Source organism: Erythrolamprus reginae, chromosome 4 (assembly GCF_031021105.1).
Source record: "Erythrolamprus reginae isolate rEryReg1 chromosome 4, rEryReg1.hap1, whole genome shotgun sequence".
Lineage (NCBI taxonomy): Eukaryota > Metazoa > Chordata > Lepidosauria > Squamata > Dipsadidae > Erythrolamprus > Erythrolamprus reginae.
The window spans coordinates 90,225,812-90,237,833 of NC_091953.1; positions in this window are offsets into that span (position 1 = coordinate 90,225,812).

Sequence of the window (12,022 nt, forward strand, 5' to 3'; positions counted from 1 at the left end):
TTACCCATTAATTGTTTGTTATAACTACCATAAATGACAGAAATGTAATTTAGAACCTTAGTTCCCCACAATGTAATATGTTTCAAACTATGAAAGTAATCATGCATAGAGTAGATCATTAAAGCTATTAAATGTAAACAGCAGAGTGCCTAAAGGGGTGGTCAAGATTTGCAAGATCGCAAATGAAGCATTATGATACAAGTCACTTCTATATACTGTTTTTGCTAATGTCTCCTGGATTCTGTTCTGTCTTGCACGGCAGCCAGCTGGTAATTAGCCCCAAATGAAAACTCAAACACACACAGGTTTCAAACAGAACAAGAGTCCTTTTACGAGTTTGTTAAACTTCACAAACGCAAATCAAAGCAATGGCTTTTCCCCTGCCAAAATCTGGGCATGAGGCCAACTGGATAAGATAAAGACACACACACTTGCTTCTTCTCCAAAAGTCTACTCACAATATTAACTCTATAAATGTCCATTACTGAATCCAGATTTCTCAGGCAAAAGCACTCTTCATAAGCTTTTCTCCTTTGGAGGCACGAATGTTGACTTCTTGCAAAGAACACCCTCCAAACCCCTCCCCATATATACTCCTGGGGAATTCAGACTATGCACAGCTGTGCCCACTTCCTCTTTCTGAGCTTTCTAAACTGTTCCTGCCGCCCCCGCATACTTCTCACCCGAACATTCAGGATCGGGCCCCTTATCTCCTCTTCTTCCCCCTCAGACCCTGGCAAGCCCCAGTTGGGGGCTGCACATCCCCAATTGGGGGTTCTATAGTCACTGTAGGCTCCTCACACCCAGACTCTCCCTCCTCTTCTGGCTTGCTGTCTGACTCCTCCAACAGCTACACAGGCTGACCGTGCCCAGATGGCCCCAGTTCATCAGGCTCAAAGTCCATTGCCAGAGGGCTTGGCTGCAAGCCAACCACAACAGATCAAAAGAAACAGGGCCTGCACCATAACCCCCTCTCTTTCACCATGTGGATTTGGAGTGTTCCTGATGGAAGGGGCTGTATCCTTACATTTATTAGTTTAAATAATGTAGACAGTGATTGATCATGAGAAAAGATAATATAACCTTTATTGTCACCTTTTTCTATGAACATAGACATTTTTTTTAAAAAAAATAATGCTTCCTGCTCTCAAAATAGTGTGTGTGCAAATATACTAATCACCGTCTATTTTGAACACATAAGATAAAAATAGTCTTGAGAGTTAATAATGTTTATACCATATGGAACAAAGCCACTGCAGAATCTAGTTGTTCTGCTTCAGATACCATAAAGCCTCGTCCCAGAAGGTAACAAAGAAAACCAGCTGGAGAGGATATGTAGTGTCCATGACAATACTGTGGTTAGGAATTGCTTATATGCTATATCCTGGATAGAAGGAAATAAACTTCAAATAATCTTTTCTACCATCCTCACCACTCTCTATATAATCTTCATGTCTGAAACAGTAATACTTCCAAACCACACAGTAATACTATACAACAGGAAGCTTTCAATGTTGTTCCTCTACAAAAAGTGGTAAGGACAGGGGAAGAAGATTTGCTCTTCTCATACGACATAGAAATGCAGGTGCTGCTGTGCCAACTTCACCAATGTCTCACTATGGAGCTAACCGAGCTAACCTCAAATGCACGCCAGCAAAGTTGTTACTATTATCCACATACTACTTCTCGGGTGGGTTCCTCCCGGTTTGGACAAGATCACCTGAACAACCTGCTGGTGACACAGATCTGATTCTGTCTGTGCCACCATCTTTTTTTTTGGTGAATTTTTTTGGTGTTTGGATGCCATCTCCTAGTCCTTTGCTTTGAAAAAATTCCACCCATTGACCCTGGGTTAATACTGACTTTTATTTCTAGTGTTGGGCAAACCGAACCTGCGCAATTCGGGTCCGTACCAAATTTTGCGGCGTTCGGCATGCCGAACCCGAACCTGAATTTTTTAAAAAATTCATGCTCCGGTTCGGCTTTCGTGCCAAGCACCGCGAAGCGCCAATGCCCGGCTGTTATCTGCTGAGAAGAGGAGGAGGAGCCGGGCGCCGGTGGCAAAGAAAAAAGGCGAACACCGGAGAGCTGTCGTCTGGTTGGGAGGCTAGGAGGGAGGCACAAAAGGAGCTGGGGAATCCCACGAAGGGATTCTGGAGGCTGAGCTTTGATGTCATGTATACCGGCAGGTTGCTAAGCACGCCAAGGTGATCACTTCCTGGATTCCGGGGGAAGCACTAGAATAATGGAGGAAGGATGGAATCCAGGAATTGATCACCTTGGTGTGATTAGCAACCTGCCGGTATATATGATGTCAAAGCTCTGCGCCCAGAATCCAATTGTTTTTTATTTTTATGGATTTTTTATTTTTATTTATTTTTATGTTTATGAAAAAGGACACCGCTGTGGTGCCACAAGCAAAGGGAGTTCCTTTCACATAAAAATAAAAATAAATGTGATGCAAACTGGTGGCAAAAGTAAGAGGAATCCCCCCCGCTACTACTAAACATGAAGATATATAATTGGTGGATACAAATGGAAATTAAGCATTCATTGTGTGTGGTGATGAAACATCACAAAAAGTAAATCAGAATTCCATGACAAAGAGGCTTTTGGTTTTTTATTTCATTTGCAAGATGATTTAGAATCAAGTTGAAAGGATTCTGAGATCACCAAATGTTGAAGTCAAAGCAAGGCAAGATCTGGATACAGTGGTACCTCTACTTAAGTACTTAATTCATTCTGTGACATGGTTCTTAAGTAGAAAAGTTTGTAAATAGAAGCAATTTTTCCCATAGGAATCAATGTAAAAACAAATAATGCATGCAAAACCATTAGGAAAGAAATAAAAGCTCGGAATTTTGGTGGGAGGAGGAGGAGGAAGAGGAGGAGGACAGTCACTGGGAGCATTTCTTTTCTCTGGGTGCTGGCAAATGTTTATTCCCCCTCCAAGTGCGTAGAGAAAGGAAAATACTTTGTTCACTCAGGACTGCCAAAGCCTCCTTAATTGCCACCAAAAGGCTCCTCTGGCAGCCCAGAAAAGCCCGAGATGGCCGGGTTTAAACGGGGAGTGGCAGGAAACAGGCCGGGCCTTTGTGCAACTCTCAAATTTCCTGGGAAATTTTTCTGGGCTCAGGTTTTTAAGTAGAAAATGGTTCTTAAGCGGAGGCAAAAAAATCTTGAACACCTGATTCTTTTCTAGAAAAGGTCTTAAGTAGAAGCGTTCTTAAATAGACGTACCACTGTATTCCCACACAAACACTACATTTTCCCCTTTCCATGGCCCTTCCCATACCATTAGTGTCCAATAGTAGTTGGCTTAGATGTTTTGAGAACCATTTGGATGTTTGGCACCACTCAATGCAGTTTCTCATTCTGTTCCCAGTCTATGCGTATTTGGCAGCTAGTTTATTCTGGTCTCAGCACATCTTTTTTCTATCAATGCTGTCTCCCCTTTCCACCATTTGTCCTCAGATTCCCATGCTCAGCTTTAATATTCTACATTCCTTTCATTTATGGCAGGATGCCAGTGAAGCATAGAGTCTGAAGATGGCAGATCTGACAGTATGTAATATGTTTTTTTTCCTTTTCAGAAATGTCCTTGTTACTGCAGGACTGTATACCTGTACTGTCCAAAAAAATAGAATAGAATATTGTTCACCCTATGATTTAATTGATGCAGAAAACTGCCTATCAAGTGTCTCAAATTGATGCAATCATTGATTTTGTTTTTTGAGAAAAGCATTTTAAATGCTCTCATTACTGGTCCCATCTTTTCTTTAATTAAATCTCAAGGGAAAAATAATAGGCTAAGGCTTCCCTTGAGTGTTTTTTATATCAAGAAACCAAGACAGATAAGGATACTGCAGAGTGCTAGAAAGTTGTATAATGGAAAGAGAAAATGAAGGGGCCTCCTGCGGTCAGCCACTTACAAACAAGCAAGCAAACAAAAAATAATTTAAAAAATTTCGCTCCTCAGATAGAACTTCATTAAATTCTTCTTCTATATTGTTATTACTTTTTTTTTAAAAAAATGGGGAAATGTCCAGCTTGCTACCAGTAATGCAATGAAATTGGCCTGAAGATAAATGAATGGAAGGATCAGGATGGGGCTATACATGTATAATACACATGACCCCCCCCCCCCCACAGACAGAGAGAGAAGGAAATTTAACTCCCGAACATTTCTGCCCTGGACGTTCACCCTGTTTTAATTCTCTCCTCTCCTCTCCTCTCCTCCCTTTCCCTTCCCTTCCCTTCTCTTCTCTTTTCTCTTATTTTCTTTCTTTTCTCCTTTGCAAAAAGTAGCTAGTTTGAATTTGTTAGAAGTAACTGGCTTAAGTATGAAGGAATGAAAAAAAATGTCATCTATTCGTTTTCCTTTTCATTCGATCTCATACTCTTTTCACCTCACAGACAAAGATGGAAATGTCTTTAAATAATTAATTTAATAAATGGAGGGGCAGGGTGTTAGACTTTCTTGTATATATGAACTCTTGCCAATGGATAAATATACATATCATATAGGACTGAGCATAACTTGTCTACAATAACTTAAAAGCAGCCACATCTTTTTTTTTGGGGGGGGGGGGGGCTCCAATCTGAAAGCTTCCAGGTTTTCTCCACCCCAACAAAAGTTCAAGTCTCTGCCAGCACCCACTTGTCCATCACATGATCTAATCATGCACCATTCAAACTGAAGATACCTCCCTATTTCTTCCTCTTAGGTACCGGGCACAGAAGCCTTGACTTTCTGGAAAGAATGTTATTTAGGCTACTACACATCATCTACTCCAAATAATTCTCCCTCCCAGTTTTCCACAGTAGAAAATGTGGCAGGCCTGAATACAGAAAGGTAAAATATGGCTTCCAGGCCTGACACTCTGTGCATGGCTTCCATTGACTATAAAAAGGCATTTGACTCAGTATTCTGGAAAGCAATAATTAGTGCATTGCTCAACCAGGGCATAGACACTGTTTACATAAACTTACTACAATCAATATATGAAGAATAGCAACAATTTGACTTAATGATCTTAAAGTGGAAATATATGTGTATGTATGTCTGTAGGGAACACAATATGGAAAATAGACCATGCGTCCTACAGCAGAGGTGATCTACTAATTATTCAATTATTTCTTGGAAGCTTTAAGACTTCTGGACTTCAATTTCCAGAAATCCTCAGCTGGCTATGCTAGAGAATTCTGGGAATTGAAGCCCACAAGTCTTAAAATTGCCAAGGTTGGAGGCTCCTGCCCTACAGAAAGAAATAATTGAATAATTCCTTCTTCACATGACTTCCTTCTCTTAACAGATTTTTCCAGACTTGCTGATAGTTCAGCTAGCTACCTGGTGAACTGCATAGATAAATAATCAGAAATATATTTGGTTTTTATCATTATGTTGCAATTAAAATATTTAGGTTTTAATCAAAATATTCTTTAAGGAATTGTAGCTTGTGAGATATATCCTGTTTGCTAACATAATACCAAGCAAAAATAATATAAATTAATATTTGCAACTTATAGGCAGAGTGTTTGGCAGTCATCCCAGATGCAATTATGCATGTGGTTCATATTTTTTTCTCCTCAACCCTCAGAGAATAAGAATTGTGCTATCACATTTGAAATGTTAAGAATTTATTCAGCTAAAAGAGACTATTTTGCATGAAAATATGCTCCAAGAAATATATTTAGCTATGCTTCTTATAATTGGCAACTAAAACTATAGCTATTCAAAGAGTATTTGGTGATACAGTTCTTTCTCAGCTGCCAAATATCCTGGAACTTATTCTGAAATTTATTCTCTTGGTATACTTGATCATTTTGCTTTATAACTGTATTTTTTTGATTGGGGTTATACAACAACATTGTTAAATATATTATTAAGGACTATATGTGTTCTTATTTAAGTTCCAAACTGCTAATAAAACAAAGTTAAATGGAAGAATTTTACTGATGTTTAATAGTTCAATATGCCAATCATGCCTGCATGCATCTATGTGAATATCTGCTTGCCTGCCTACATATCATCTATCTATCTATCTATCTATCTATCTATCTATCTATCTATCTATCTATCTATCTATCTATCTATCCATCCATCCATCCATCCATCTATCTATCTATCTTTTTATCTTGCTCAAATAAATTCACCATGATTAAAAATTATCCATAGTGTCTTCTGAATAATGAAGATGATCTAGAACCTAGCTCTGAGACATTGGTTCATACAATACAGTATCTTTTGTACTATGGTAAGGTTGAATCTTCCTCCCTCCCTTCTGAAATCCATTAAAACTTGAGATTTAAAACCATTTAATATCTAATAATTATCTAAAAATACTCCAAAATATTAATGAGATAATGCATGAAAGTTAATTTTAGTGTTGTCCAAAATATTTTCTAGTAAAAATAGCTTTAGGCTTACATGATATGGAGTCCTTCGTGTGGTCTATCTTATAGGACTTCAGAACTCTACCTCAATCATCAGTAGGGTTAGAATTGGATCAAATAACAGCAATAATTAAAATTGGAATTGGAACTTACTGTATGTGTGGATTGTAAAATAGAGTTGAATCAAACCAGTTAAACGGGAATTTAATGAGGCTTGTGAAGGGATAGCAATTTACTGCAATATTTTTCAGCAAGAACAGTGAGAAGAGGGTGCATTTTGAAGAGTTTGTTTTGGTAATACTCTGACCTCGAATCTTTAAACAATATAAAAAACACACAGAGATATATAGATGTGGATTATTTTGGTCAGGACATATTTATTTCATTTATTATATTTTTATGCTGCCCAACTCACAAAGGACTCTGTGCAGGATATAAAATGCATTTAAAAACATAAAAGATTAAGAAAAAACAGTTTAAAAAGCACACACATACATATCATTTAAAGCTGGACCTCATAAAATTGCAAGATCAATGGCCCCAAGCCTGCTGGGAAAGCCAAGTCTTCAATGCTTTCCAGAAAGTCCAGATCTCAGGGGGGTAATTGGTTCCAGAGAGCCAGGGCAGCCACAAAGAAGGCCCATCTCCTTGGGCCTATCAGCCAACACTGTTTAGCTGATAGGACCTGGAGGAAACCAGGTATGTGGGAATCTTACCAGTCACTGAGAACTATGAGGTAGAAGGCGAAGATAACCTGGCCCTAAACCATGTAGGGTTTTAAATGTAATAACCAACAGCTCAGAGTCTAATAGGGAGCCAATACAGCTCACAGAGGATTGGTGTAATATGAGTGTACCTAGAGGCACCTACAACCCCTCATGTGGCTGCATTAGGGATCAATTGTAGTCTCTGAATGTTCTTCAGGGGTAGCCCTATATCTTGCAATAATCCAACCATGAGATGATAAGGGCACAAGTGATGTGCGGAGAGCCTCCTGATCCAAGTTGGATCACAGTTGGTGCAGCAGACAAACCTGTGCAACGTCCCTTTAGCCACAGTGGTACGATGTTGGTCTAATCTTAGCTGTGGGTCTAGGAGGACACCCAAATTGTGAACACATTCTGAGGAGGACAATTTATATCTCCCCCCGAACCAATGATGGACAGTTGATACAGTCTTTGAGAGGGAATACCCACAGCCACTCGGTCTTGTATGAGTTAAGTCTGAGCCTATTGACACCTATCCAGACCCTCACAGCTTCCAGGCACCGGCACATCACATCTACTGCTTCACTGAACTGACTTGGGGTGGGGATGTACAACTGGATAACATCAGCATATTGCTGATACCTCACCTCAAAAAGTTGGATGACCTCACTCAGTGGTTTCATGTAGATATTAAATAGATATTAAATAGGAGGGGACCAAGCCCTGAGGCACCCCACAAACAAGGGGTTGACCTCTGTCCTCCTGCCAACAACAACTGAGAACAATAACATAGATAGGAGGAACAAATACAATGTTTTATGTCATTTGTTTAACTAGGTTCTCTTCACCTAGGCTTAGGATTTGGGTGGAGAACTGATCTTCTTTTAGGTCTTATTTATGCTGAAATATTTAAAATTCAAAAGGATTCAGAAACTGCAAAGCTGTACATATATGAAATATGTTTTATAGGACGAATAAAAACTAACTACTATCAATGTTTAGTTCCTTTATTTAAACCATGGACCACATTTGGCTATAAAAATGGAAGGAAAAGGGAAGATGTAATCCACTTTTGGGATGGGTGGGTTACATGGGTTTTTAAATCTAAATATCACAGTCTTTTTTATCACCTTAGGGTTTTTTCTTTTTTCTTTTTTCTATTTTATTTGTATTTCCATATTTGCTTTATTTAATATTATTTATATTTTGATCATCACTCACAGCCTCCCCCCGCCCCTGAGGTGGGTTCTATTTTTCTTCGCTGCTGTTTCACTCCTTGATGCACTGTATGTTGTGCACTATATGTTGTACATGAACACATACACAGTGCTTAAAAAAAAGCTGAGCATGCATAGAAGCAAAAAACAAGATGGCGATGCCATGGGCACCACCAGAAGAGCTGGTTTGGGGGCGTGGCAGATCTGGGTCACTGCCAGTTCTAGCGACCCAGGCCACCAAGTTACTAGTGGTTCCATAGAACTGGTCCGAACCAGGAGGAACCCACCTCTGCCCACCGATGTTTCAGTCTCTCAAGCTATAAGGTTTCAAACAGAAATTGTAGAATATGCATATCCTTCCTTCCATACATCTGCTTAATAACTAAAGCATACTTATAATCTTTTAGTATACTCATCTTTCATCATATTCATGCCTTTTTCATGGCAGCCCCTTGACCCCTTACATTTGGCAGGCCTCAATCCTTTTAATTTTCCTTAAGACTTTAAAAACCTGGTTTTCCCCACAAGCATTGGAAGAAGATTAGATTACCCTGCATTAGAACTGATTGGTAGAAGATGTTGTTGAGTTTTACTCATATAGTTTTAACATGATTTTGTATGTCTCTTGATTTATGATAGGTAGCCACTCCTGTATGGGCTCCCGCAGGTACAGTCAGGTACACAGAACTCATAGAAAATTTTTGAATTCCCCCCCCCTTCTGGGCTCTGGGTATGTTTTTCCTATCACAGTAAATGAGGTTGAATATATAATTTTAGAAGAGCTGCGTGTGTATGCATGTGTGTGTACATACACAGTTTATATATTAGATAATGTATATTTTGTGTGCCTGTTGTAATATTTATGTACACATATAGCATATATAGATAGAATAGTATATTTTGGATTTTCAGTAATAGTAAATAGATAGGGAAATTGTATCTCTTTGAGGAAAGGAGAGACCAGGCACCCTAACCCTAACCCAAACCCTTGACCTGAGTGATGTCAAGTTGGCCATCTTTAAGACAGTCACATGACCTTTAAGCCACCCGCTGGTCACATGATCATCAAGCCACTCCCACCTGGTTACATGGCCAGCAAGCCATACCCACAAAATAAGCCACGCCCACAAGAGTAAAAAAATGCAGCCCTTCACTGCACCCAAAGCTAGTTGAAAGATAGACGGATATAGAAATGTGTTTTTAAAAAATAAATCCATCCATCCCCCGTGGCCCCTCACAAACAGTATCATACCTTGTTCTCTCAAGTGCTGCAGCTGAATGTTTCTCTGCCATTGCCTTTACATCCCACAAGAGGCCCTGCTCCATTCCCATTCTTTCATTCTAAAAGGAATGTTCTAGGAAACAACATGATTTTGAACCACAGTTTTTCACTGCCCAGGATGAACTCTTCTCACACCTCAATTCCAGGAATGTGACAGTGTTAGCTACCCTAGTTGTTAATGGAATGATATGGAGAGGATTGGAAAGATTTGCCAAAATTATGCAACTTTTTATTCTTAGGTTATCAAGATGCATGAGGCCTATATCATTTGCTGTTTCAATTTGAAATGATAAATACTAAATTCAAAATTTGAATTGCAGTTAACAAGGAATGGATGGGAAGGCTGTACATAGAACAAAGGAGAACTTCCCAATGTGAAAATCACTGAGATGTAGAAATTGCAAAAGGAAAATTAATGCAGAGCAAGCAATGAAATTTCAGCATTGTAGCCTCAGTAATTCAAATGTTATTATCTCACTTGAAGATAAATTAAACTATGCATGGATGTGTTATTCAGCCCCTGTTTATCTAGGAGAAAGTTTTTGTTGGTAGAATTAATTGTTGGTAGAATTAACTTTTTGTTGGTAGAATTAATTTATTGCCATAGTATTAAAATTAAATAAATAACAACACAAGTGTCATTTAGCATTCTCTGCAGCAACCATACACATTATTTTCAGCCTAATTTAAACATAGTGCAATTAGAAAATCATGTTATATACATATATATATATATATATATATATATGGGTTTTTTTTATGTCGGATCACCCTGGTATATTGAAGGAACGTCACAGCTCCTTTTTGCCTCTAGGCCCAACCCAGGACCATTTCAAGGCAATTAATTTATTCATAGCCGACAACTATATTCTGTATATTTATTCATATATTCTGTATAATTTATTCATAGCCGACAACTATATTCAGCTAAAAACATTTGATACATATATATATATATAAATAGTGTAATAGGCTCTCCTTTGGTATTTAATTATCTACCATGTGATTTAATATACAGAATTTATTCATGTTTAGTATTTGAAACACTTTCCCCTCCTATAAACTAAGGGTGAAAAATGAAATATGAATTTCCTAGCCAAATAAAGCAGATGAAAATCAATGTGTCTAAGATCAAGATATGAAAAGTGACATTTAATATTTAAAAGCAAATTTGCTTAACCTTATGTTATCAAAGAATTATTCCATTAGATTTATGGACTTGAAAAGAATGATATTTACTATATATACAGACATATGCACATACATGTAATTTGTACATGAACACCAGTTTTGTAAGTCAATGTTTTAAACCTGTAAGCATCCATATGCATTTTGGCATGTATCAGTTGGGAAAAAATATATCACTATGCCATAATATAGCTTTTGGAAATCAGAGCATTTTCATCAAGTATTAACCTTGTTTTCTTGAAAGTAAATTACAAAAACAATTCTTAATCTAAAGCTGGGTATCACTAGAAGTAATTTCACAAAATTTCCAAAAGTGTGGTATAAATGACAAAGAAAGAAGTTGAACAGTACTTGATTCTTATTTGTTTTCAGTTTCAAGTGCATGCAAAAGAAAAAAGTACCTTCCAAGACACAGTTTGAATGCAGCATTTATATGCAGCAGATTCTGCTTATTTTACTTTTTCCTGAAATAAATATTCAGATCCTTAATAAGGACCAGGACTGCAGACTTTAATTTCCCCTTTCTCTCTTCATTTCTTAATTTCCCACTACACTCAGAAGTTTGTCCCTTAATTGCCTGTCTATGAATGCAACAATAACTGTTTTCATTAACAGTTGTCAACCTTTTCTTTCTCCCCAACCAAGGATATAGACGTATGGTCCAACAGAAGCAAAAATGTCTTTATTTTTGTTTGTTAATTCAGAAATGCCTTCTGAGGTGTTGTTACCCAATTACAAGCCCCAAGACACAAACTGACACCAAAACTGTTTAACAGTTTTTACTCTATTAGAAAGCATACAACTCCAAAGAAAAGAGGGATGGATGGTAGACTTAGAGGCAAACAATTATATGGTGTCCAAAATGAAGATTGAACCTCAGGGAAAATAGCAGTAAAAAGAATTAGGAAAGGATCTGAACACATCTAAAATAAAATCAAACTAATACAATTGTTTACTTACTGTTTTCTACAAGTCCAAAAATGCCAGGAAATTCACACATTTGTTTTTTCTTCCTTTCCCTCAAAGCTAAATTTCTCTTTTATGAAAGATTCAAAGGCAAAACTCCTTAGCAGACTCCTCACTTTTTAATTTCATAGAGAGACATGCACATAGAAGTGCATGTTCCTTATCAGACAGAAGCTCAGGCAGAAACGGTTATATGAAGTTAAAATATATAAAAACAACCCACTCATACTATTTGCAGATACAAATCTTCAAACTCTTAAAAGAAA